Here is a 10398-nt window from a genome sequence, read left to right as displayed (position 1 = left end):
CTTTACCACCCAGGCATGCACTCCTTAAACACAGTTTAATTTTGCTTGTTTTGTGAGCTTTACATAAATATGATAATGTAGTAGACATTCTTTTGTGTGTCTGTCTTCTCACATTCGGTGTTGTGTTTGTGGGTTTCGTCCATGTGCTGTGGTAGCTGTATTTCATTCATTTTCATCGCTCTGGAGTATGCCTTTGTGTGACTATACCACATCTATTTACTGTTGATAGATATTTGGATTGTTTCTGGTTTGGGGCGATCATGAGCAGTGCAGCTGGGAACCTTCTTGAACCCATCTCTTGATGTGTATGCTATCTCCCAGGGTTTGTAGCATTGCAGCGATGCATGAGGATGGAACAGTCCGCAGAGAGACTTCTGACAAGGAAACTCTTCTGAAGATCAGGAAACTAGTTAGGCACTCCTAACTAGTCTTGAGGCTCTGACGCAGGATGTTACCTCACTGGTCAAAAACTCGCTAGGCAGAAAGTCTTTGGGTTCCAAAATTCAAACCAAAGTAGGAATATTTTCTTTTTTTTTTTTCTTTTAACATTGGATTGTGTAGGAGCAAGGGATTCAATTTATCATAATCCTTGGTCCGTGATGGACTCATCATTGGTCCATTCGTGGCCTACTTTAATTTTTCATTCTGTTTATTCGGTTAGCTTGAATAATGTAATAATCACCTGCAAATCCATAGCCTTGGTCAAAACAAAAACTAGGGCCTTGGTCATAACTCTAGCTAACTCTATGTTTCCCTCATCATTCCATCCTCTGGCTTCTCTCCACCTGGAGTAGAGGTAGTTTTTTTTTTTTTTTTTGAGGTAGTTTTGAACATTACATAAAACCCTCAAAAAGGACTATTGACCCCAAGTAAGTATCCATTTGTGCTAGGCAAGTAGAAAAGAATATTGATTTCATTCTCTTTATGTCCTGTTATTTCCAGGGAGGCAGATAAATGATAAAACAATAAGTTGTGTGAATCATGTGAACACACATTCTTCCAGGACAAAGAAAGCAATTGCAAGGGCTTCACAGTGTTTTCATATGTAACTACTCATTCCTTTTAGAAAGGTTTCTAGCAGAAATATTGCTTATGCAACACAGACTTCAAGGCAAGCCAGGAAATCCGAGAAACCCATTCCTTGATGATGAAATTGAACAATGCCTTTCATATGATTTGCTCCTTTCATATGTTTTGCCACCAAAATCGCTTGGTTTTCAGTTTCCCCGTGAATGCATCCCTTTGGTGGAATGAGTAATGCCTGGACACAGTCAAGGAATCTGAACATCGTGGTTTTGAGACAAGGACAATAAATCCATTATTACAAAGTTACAGTAGATGGTGCTAGATGGGTGCAAAAGATTCCAACAGTCATTTGGGCCACCTTCGAGATTTCTCCTGAGCTTAGCAGTTTAGAAAATGTGCAATTTAGATTTATCAATTCAGGAGAGGCACTCAGATAAAACAGTTGAATTAGTGAGATCAATGAATGCAGAACCCTATAATTAGACAAATGTTAAGGTTTTTATGGAAATTAACAATGGAGACAACTTTAGAGCCGAGGTCAAATCGTCTATCTTTCTGGGGTATTGGTGCCAATGTTAAATTACTAAAAGAATGATTTTCCATTCATCTAAAATAATGTCATCTGTAAAGTTAATTTTTAAGCTAATTTGCTCTTGGGCTTAGTTATTTAGTATTTATAAGGTATTTGTACACTTTGTAGGTTGGCTTTGAGATTTAAATGTCCTGTATAATGTATGCAAAGTGATTTACAAAGTCTTACCTAGTTATAAATTATTCTATAGATGTAAATTTGTATTTTTATTATGACCCCTTAAAAGTGTTTTTTGAATATTTGTGTTCATTACTTTTTCACAGCTACCTTGTGCTGGGTAGTCTTCCTCTTATTCTTGTAGCTTTTTCGGTGAAATGGCTGAGACATAGGATAATGAAGTAAAGAGCTTCGAACATGTATATTTTCCTCTCCCAGCCACGGTACAAAATGACTCAAATCAGTGAGCCAGAGATCAGGCAAGCACCTGCCCTTAATGAGAGGATTATCTGGGGTTAAGAAGAGGGGTTCCAAACCATCTCACTGGGCCCATCTCTGTAACAGATGCTTCCCTCCCATGATCTGCTGAACACTCGCTGGACGCATTGGTCCCCGGCTTCCCTCGAGAGAGGAGCAACACGACAGCGCTCACTGTACTCAAGATGTGACTTATCTCCGAATCTGTCAGTGGCTGCAGGAAAATGTCGGATCTAGCACCAGTCACCCTTTGCCTCTCCCCGGAGCCACATTCAGTCGAGGTTCGTTTATCGAACAGGGCCTTGAGAAAATTCCTTTTTCTGAAAGGTAACCCACCTTCTCCAGGGTTCAGTGCTACGTCCAGCCGAAAATACTCTCTTAAATGCATATTAGCAAATCCTTGGAACTACACATGCTTTTTCAGAGGCTGGAAGGTCATACTTTTAAGTGAGCTCTTTCTCTCTATTGATGGATCATTATGGCCTATTGATTGAACGTGTGAGAGACAGTTCTAATACATCTGTCCGCCTTATCCGAACGGAACAGAAAATGTCCTATGGGCAGGGATATGATCTGTAGTGACAGGGTTTGGGTAGCGTTTTGCTTTTTAGAGAACCTAGCACCCAAATGCTTCAATGAATATAATATTAGTATTCGTATTCAATAATGGTAGTAATACGAGTATTTCTTTTACTCATTTTCCACTATGTGCTTAGTGATGATTGTCCCTGAAGGAACTCATCCTTGCTGTGATCAATAGTCACAGTAGCCACAGTGGAGACGGCTTCTTCAATGGCACTGACGGTATATCCAGAAACTAATATGCGATAGGCCTGTCCAGTAAGAAGGAGGAGAAAAATCCATACTTTTAAATGTCATAGAAGCTATTCCTGCAGTTGCCCAGCAGCCGACTCTCAGATGTTAATAATTAGGCTGTGGGCCAGGTCTATTGCTCAGCAGCTAATGCGCTGTGCCCGCCACGCGCGGGAGACCTCCCTCCGACGCTCCCTGGAAGCTCTCCTATCTTGCAGCCCGAGCCGGGAGCACCGTAGAGGTGACACTGGGCGCCTTGAGAGGAGAGAGCCGCGTGATGTATCACCACTCACCAGCCCTCGCCGGAGACCTGTTTAGAGTGAGATTACAGTCTCAGCAGAGCCTCTCATTTCTCCTGGTCACGGGGTTACGGAGCACTTTACAGCTTGCGCTACGGGCAGGCGGGGAGGGCTTTAAATGCAAGGCTGGGAGGGGGTTAAATGCAAGGCTGGGAGGGGGTTAAATGCAAGGCTGGAAGAGCCCCTCCGTAAACCTCAGCCAGAGCAGCCCTGATTCACAACAAATTTCTGCTTCCTCTGCCTTAGCGGCAGCCGGACCAACAGTTATAGAAAAATGTAAACTTGAAACATGGCACAGAATGTGAGTCGAACATATTTCATCAGATCACAGATTTAACAGACAACTTGAGAAGGCTCTGAAATTCTGGCTCGAAAACGGCTTTTTCTCAGAGTCGAGGTATCTTTACTACCGATCTCCATGAAGCACCTACCAACGCTAATGGGGGAACAACCCTAATGAGGTCAACAAAAATGTTCTTGTAATAGTGTTCATTAACAGCGCTGCTCGGTGACTGTCTAAAATTGTTCCGGCTACAGTCTCTCCCATGGATGAAACCATTTGTTTCCTTTTTAACCATTGCTTGGAACTCTCTGATTCCCAAGTCTTCACCGACAGTCCTTACCTTTAAGCCATGATCTAGCATTATTATTTTTATTATTTTAAATTGACAACTTCTAGGGATGGTCTCTTTGAAAGTTAATCCATCAGAAAATGAGCTAATATTCCCTTCTTGAAACTACTATCAGTATAACCATCCGCTTCTCAACTTCATAACATCATCACTGTATTCCCTCCTCTCCTTTGCCTCCTGCATACAATTCACCCCAAAGCCCAGCTTTTAATTTTTTCCACCACGGTATCTCGGATATCTATTTGTTAATTCACTAAATGTATTAAGTGACAGGAACAATGCTATGAATGGGGGTTGTGTGCAAGAGCTAGTCCTGGGATCTGCTTATGTGCATAGTCATTATCCTGGACCGAGTCTGTAGAGGATTAAAGATGGCCACCAACTCCTTGAGTGTTCTCCCATTGACAGGTTTTATTGTTCTTACGAGATTCTAAGTCTTTTAAGGTATAGACTTTAGGCTCTATACATGGACTAAATAGGAGACCCACTACAATGAACATGTGTTAGCCCACCAAAAATATTCATGTCAATTAGAACTTGACAGCATCCCATCAGTGTTGATGTGACCTTTGGGGTTTTCCCAAGAGTCTGGAAAGACTTTTATCTCTACAATCAGAGATTTTATACTACATTGTCTTAATTTTGATAAAATTCCCTTGAAAGAGCTCATTAAGACTCTTTCTGATGATGCTTCATAAAATTGGGGGGGGGGGTTGTTTCCCTTACAACAGGAAGAAGCAAATCAAATATTTCAAAGGATCTTCTAGTGGATTCCAGGAGGCCAGATCTGCACACCCATTAAAGAGGCCCCATGAATGGTTCGAATTTGCCATATCAATGTCATAAGGCAGTGATAAGTCATGTCCTTAAATTTAAACATTGATTTTAAGGTATCAATAAACCCTTTGAACTCTGCAAATGCTTGGCAGTCATTCTGAGTTGGACCTAACTAACTTAATTTGAAATTTAGTGTAGTTGGCAAAAAGCTATTAAGAGGAAGGTTGATGTGTCAAAGCATGGTAATTTTAAAACTACATAAATATGCTGTACAAACACAACAATAACCTTTGGTTGTTCAGAGAATTCTTATTTCTTCAGGAATTGCTTTGGGCCCTCTCCCACCACCCAGTAGAGTAAAACAAAGCAAGCAAAAGGATGAGTGACATTCATTTGGTTTTGAAAGCCATGAGCAATGTTGGTCCTAGTTATTATGTGTGCTTTATTTTTACAGACATTTAATAAAAACAAACAATTCAACGAGTATGTATTGAGCACTTAACCATGTAAAAGCTCTGTGCAGGAATTGTTTTTCCATAATCTACTTGGGAGGGGTGAGAAATGTACATAAATTACCAGAAAACACTGCATGATGTAAATTGCAAAAATGAAATATAAAAATACAAGCACATGCTTTGGGAATCCCATGGGGAAGTGATTAATTTCACTTGGGGGAAGGTGTGGATGAGGACAGGACTCAGTGAAGGAGTCCTGGAAGGATCACTTTTCTTCTAGGGATTGAGGAGTAGTTTCAACCAACATGGACAGAAGAGGTGGACAGGAAGAAGGAGTAATTTTGGTTGAGGGAACTGCGTGAGCAATGTGCAGGGTAAACTTGGGGAAATAAAATTGGGGAATGGAGAGGACAGGTTTCCCTGTGGCTGCTACACAGGGTCCAGGGTGGGTAGGGGGAAAACCAGTTGGGGAAGGTAGATTGTTTTGGACTTTAGAAGACCTCCAAGGGCATCTGGATTTTGCAGGCCATGGAGAGCCATAGAGGTTTTCAAGCACGGGAGGGACATTGCTACTAAATTTATTTTTTATTAAATTTGTCATCAATAAAAGAACTTGAAATAACCCAGGTGTTCAATACAGAGACTGGTTGGAGAAAGAATAATACACCCCCACGATGGAGTATTAAGCCACCGTAAAAAGGAAAAAAGACAATTTCTATACATAAATACATCTCCAGAATATGTTATTCAGAAAAAAAGATAAAGAGCAGTGTCTTTAACATCCTATCTTATATTTAAGAAAGGGAGGAAATATTAATAAACACATATAGACACACATTTTTGCTGTATTTGCCCAAAAAAAGAAGTCACTGGAAGGGCAAATGAAAAACTAATAAAAATATTTACCTATCGAGGAGAGGGAGGAGGCAGGGCGGAGGAAATAGTGATTGGAGTGGAACTTTTCTGAACATAACTTGTGATATTATTTTTGATTTTGGAAATCCCGATGTATTTTAGGCAATTAAAAGCAATTGTGAAAGGAGCCAAATTGGTGGCAAATATAGCAGACAGACTGGGAGCAAGGAAGCTCTTTAGGAGGTTCCTGTAGGAATTCAGTCTAGATACGATAAGGGTCCTGAACTACATCGTGGGGGGGGGGCAGCGGGAGGTGGAGAAGGGGCACAGATACTGGTGTGGCCAAGCCCCCCTCTGCCTGCTGCTTTCCCGTGTCTCTTGGAAGTGTCTGTCTGATGGAAGACAACTTGTACAGCTTTTGGTTTACCCCTGGGGACCACAGAGAGTGGTGGGAGAGCCACCACAGCTGAATGAAGTGAGTGGTCTGGGCAGTGAAACTTGCATTTTGTTAAATATTGATTGATCCTTCCTAGCTCAGCCCACACTAGCCCAGGAGGGTGGACAGATGAGGGTGTGGGTAGGAATGGCTGTAGTAACAAAAACACCTTGGTGCTGAGCCCCCTGAGCCTCGTGGGGTTCCTAAAGCCTCTAGGTCCTTTGACTTTTCCCAGAATGACTCAGAGTCACCCACTACCTAGTTAGGTGCTGTCGCTGGTTATGTGGGTCCTTGCTTTGTTTGCCTGGAGTGTTCGTCGCAAGTTGATCTTGCCACCAGCCCAGACCCCACGCATCCCCTAATCACTGCCCACTTTGATGCCATTGCTCCCAAGGCTGCTCCATCAACCTCACTGGAGGTGGCCTTGTTCTGACTGCTCCGGCCCCCCTCAGTGTGGAAGTTTGCTAAAGCTGGGAAAGGGAACACCCAAGGAGCATCCACCGGAACTGGACTCACAGCAATCAACAGATCTTGACTCTCTACAGAGGCAAAGGACCTGCTGTACTCCGAGGGATTGGGGGAGCCATTCTCTCCTTTACACTGGGGAATTTTCATTCTAGGACCCACGTGTTTATTAATTCTAATCGTGATCATTTCAAGGAAGGCCACTTTGAAGAACTATCAAAAGCAAGTGTATTTGCCTGACACTGGGTGGTGGGTAATATTTTGGTTCATTGTATCGTTATTCTTTATACCTTACATATAGGTTATAATTATTCTTTAGTATCTGTTCAATATTTAATGTTTTTTTTAAATTCCATCGACCCCTCAGGGAAGTTATGAGGTCTGCTTCACTGTGTTCAGGTCCCAGCTCCAACACTTAGTAGCGGTGTGACTTTGAGCAAGTTACTTGATTTCCTCATCTGTGAAATGGGAAGATCATAGTACCCACCTCATAGATGGTTGTGAGGATTAAAGGCGAAAATGCATGTCAAGTGCTTAACCACGTAGTACTGGGGCATAGTAAGTGCTTATTAATATTCACTATCACTTAAACTATTACGATGGTGAGGTGAGGGGAAATGCTCAGAATAAAATGTGGAGGGGAAGGAGTCTAAAAGACCCATTGCCTTAAAATGACATATATAAAATATGTAACATATAAAAATACTCTCTGGCTGTTATGTAGAGAAATACTACTGGAATGAAATAAGACACAAGGGTATCAGTGGTTATCTTTTAGGAAGCGTGACAACAGGTGATTTTCAATGCCTTTTTTATACTTCTTTTTCCCAATTCTCTACCACTGAATACAGTCACTTTCATAATTTGAAGAAGAACAATAAATGTTATCTTAAAAAGATAAGGGAAGGTGAAAGTGACTGGGGCATCCTAGATTTGCGGAGCCAGAAGCAAAATGAGGCTGAGGAGCTAAATGGGAGGCAGGCTGCACAGAGCCCAGAGAGCTACCCCAGGGCTTTGGGGCTCTATCTTTCCCTGACACTGGAGGCCAGTTAGAGGCGTTAGACGTGGGAGTGGCAGGACCACGTCTGGATTTCTCAAAGCTCACGCTAGACTCGAGGTTTCCAACAAAAGATGGTGAAGTAAAGGTATATTGGTCACACTCTTCCGCTCCAAGTCCACAGATTTGAATGAAGGAGAACAAAAGAAAATTCCAGCCACAGTGAAACTAAGAAATGGCTACTATGACCCACACAGTGGAGCATATCCGCCAAGTACAGTGGAATTCTGGTAAAGTCGTGGGCCTGTGCTGGTAACAAACAAATAACTCTCCAGATCTGAAGGCATCTAGAGGCAAGCCTCGCCCTATTGAGGATGGGCTGGGGGAGTGAGCCGGCTATGGTGGAGTAGGGCCCATCACTGTGTAGACTTCTTTCCACCCTGAAACACTACAGGGAAAGCCAAGGTGAAGAAAAGACACTGTGGCTACACCATTTTTGGTTTTCTCCAGCCCAGATAAACTTCTTCTAGATAAGGCAGAGGTGACAACAGCTTACCACAAGGCTGCTGGTGGTGGGGGCCAGAGAGCAAAGAAAAACTGAACCAAACAAGACAAAAAAACAACAACAAAAAGAAAAAAAAAACATAAAAAACACAGGTCCATGAAAGAAAAAGTTCCAGGGAGCTGAAAAGTTAAATAAACAACCGTCCCTGTGAACGAGACCTTCCCCTTAAGGGCTCTGCCACGAGCTGATGAAGACCGGTCACCCGCAGGGGAGAGACACAGATTTGGGCACGCAATTTTCTAAGCCACCATACCTGATTGAAAGCCGCAGGCCACCACAGCTTACTTCCTTTCATCCCCCTCACAGTGTTCTTTTGGTTTGTTTGTTTGAAGTCAAATTTGCCTACAAAAAGAGGCACAAATCTTAAGTTTACAATTCAAGGAGTCCTGGTAAATGTATACACCTCCGTAATCACCACCCCCCATCAAGAACACAAGAGAACAGGCCCATCACTCAAGAAAGCTCTTTTGTGCCCCCAGTGCAATCACTGAAGCCCTCCCCGCCCTCCATCATCAACAATAACTGTTCTGATTTCTATCACCATAGGTTAGCTTTGCCCATTCTTAAACTTCCTATCCACGTAATCATAGAGCGTATACTCCTTTGTGTTTGGCTTCTTTTGCTCAGCGTGTTCTTGAGAGTCATCCTTGTTGTCCCGTGTATAAGCGATTCATTCATTTTCATTGCCGACTAGTATTCCATTGTGTGACTATAGTGTGTTCATTTATCCAGTCTTCTGTTAATAGACGTTTGGATGGTTTCCAGTTTGAGGTTATTATGAATAGAGGTGCTATACACATTCTCGTACAAGTCTTTTTGTAGACATAAGTTTTCATTTCTCTTGAATGAATTGGAGCAGATTTAATGGTCAGAGCACAGGTGTGTGTTTCTCATTACAAAAAACTGAGAGTTTCCCAAAGTGGATGAACTATTTTACACTCCTCACAGCAAGGCTGAGTTTCAATTATTCCACATCTTCACCAAAGTTTCCTTTTATCAGACTTTTAAATTTGAGCCATTTTAGTGGGTGTGAAGTAGTGTCACACTGTGGTTTTAATTTGCATTTCTCTGATTACTGACGATGTTGACTACCTTTTCATGCAGCTATTGGCCTTCGTATGTGTTCTTTTGTGAAGTGTCTTTTGAAGCATTTTATGCATTTTAAAATTGGGCTGCTTATTATTTTTTTATTGAAGGCATTTTTTATGAATTCTGGATAAAGCACCTCATGAGACATATGTATTGTGAATATTTCCTTCCAAACCATGCTTGCCTTTTCATTTTCTTTTTTTTTTAAAGATTTTATTTATTTATGTGAAAGAGAGAGAGAGAGCATGCACGAGCCAGAGGAGGGGCAGACAAGCAGACTCCCCACTGAGCAGGGAGCCCAAAGTGGGACTCGATCCCAGGACTCTGGGATCATGACCTAAGCCTAAGGCAGATGCTTAACCGACTGAGCCACCCAGGTGCCCATCTTTTCATTTTCTTAACTGACTTTGGATGACCAGAACTTTTTTACTTTTGGTGAAGCCCAATATACAATTTGTAATGATAAATTTCTTTTACAACCTGATTGGGAAATCTTTGCTTCCCTAAAGTCATCAAGAGAGTCTCCTGCATTTTATTCCAGAAGTTTATAATTTTAGCTTGTGTACTTAGGTCTATGATTCATCTAGAAGTAATTTTTGTGTATGGTGTGAGGTAAGGTAGGTTTGTTTGTTTTTAACATAAGGATAACCGCTTGTTCTAGCAACACTTTTTGGAAGAATTTCCTTTCTCTCATTGAATTGTCTTGGCCTCACAAATCAATTGATTGTGTAGCTTTATCTACTTATTCATGTATTATATTTGGTTTCATTTAACTCTTTGTCCTCCATGTCTTGATTTTGATAGCTTTATGGTAATCTTCGAAATTGCATAGTGTGAGTCCTCCAACTTTTTTTTTTTTTTTAATCCCAAGACTATATTGGCTATTCTAGGTCCTGTTCTGCTCAGCTCCCTCATCTCTGGTACACTTTCAAAGAATCCCATGTGCTCTAGCTGCCCCAAACTCTGATATCCTCAGCTCAGTG

This window comes from Halichoerus grypus, chromosome X (assembly GCF_964656455.1).
Source record: "Halichoerus grypus chromosome X, mHalGry1.hap1.1, whole genome shotgun sequence".
Taxonomy (NCBI): domain Eukaryota; kingdom Metazoa; phylum Chordata; class Mammalia; order Carnivora; family Phocidae; genus Halichoerus; species Halichoerus grypus.
The sequence above is the reverse complement of the archived record's forward strand: the minus strand, read 5'-3'. Positions refer to the sequence as shown.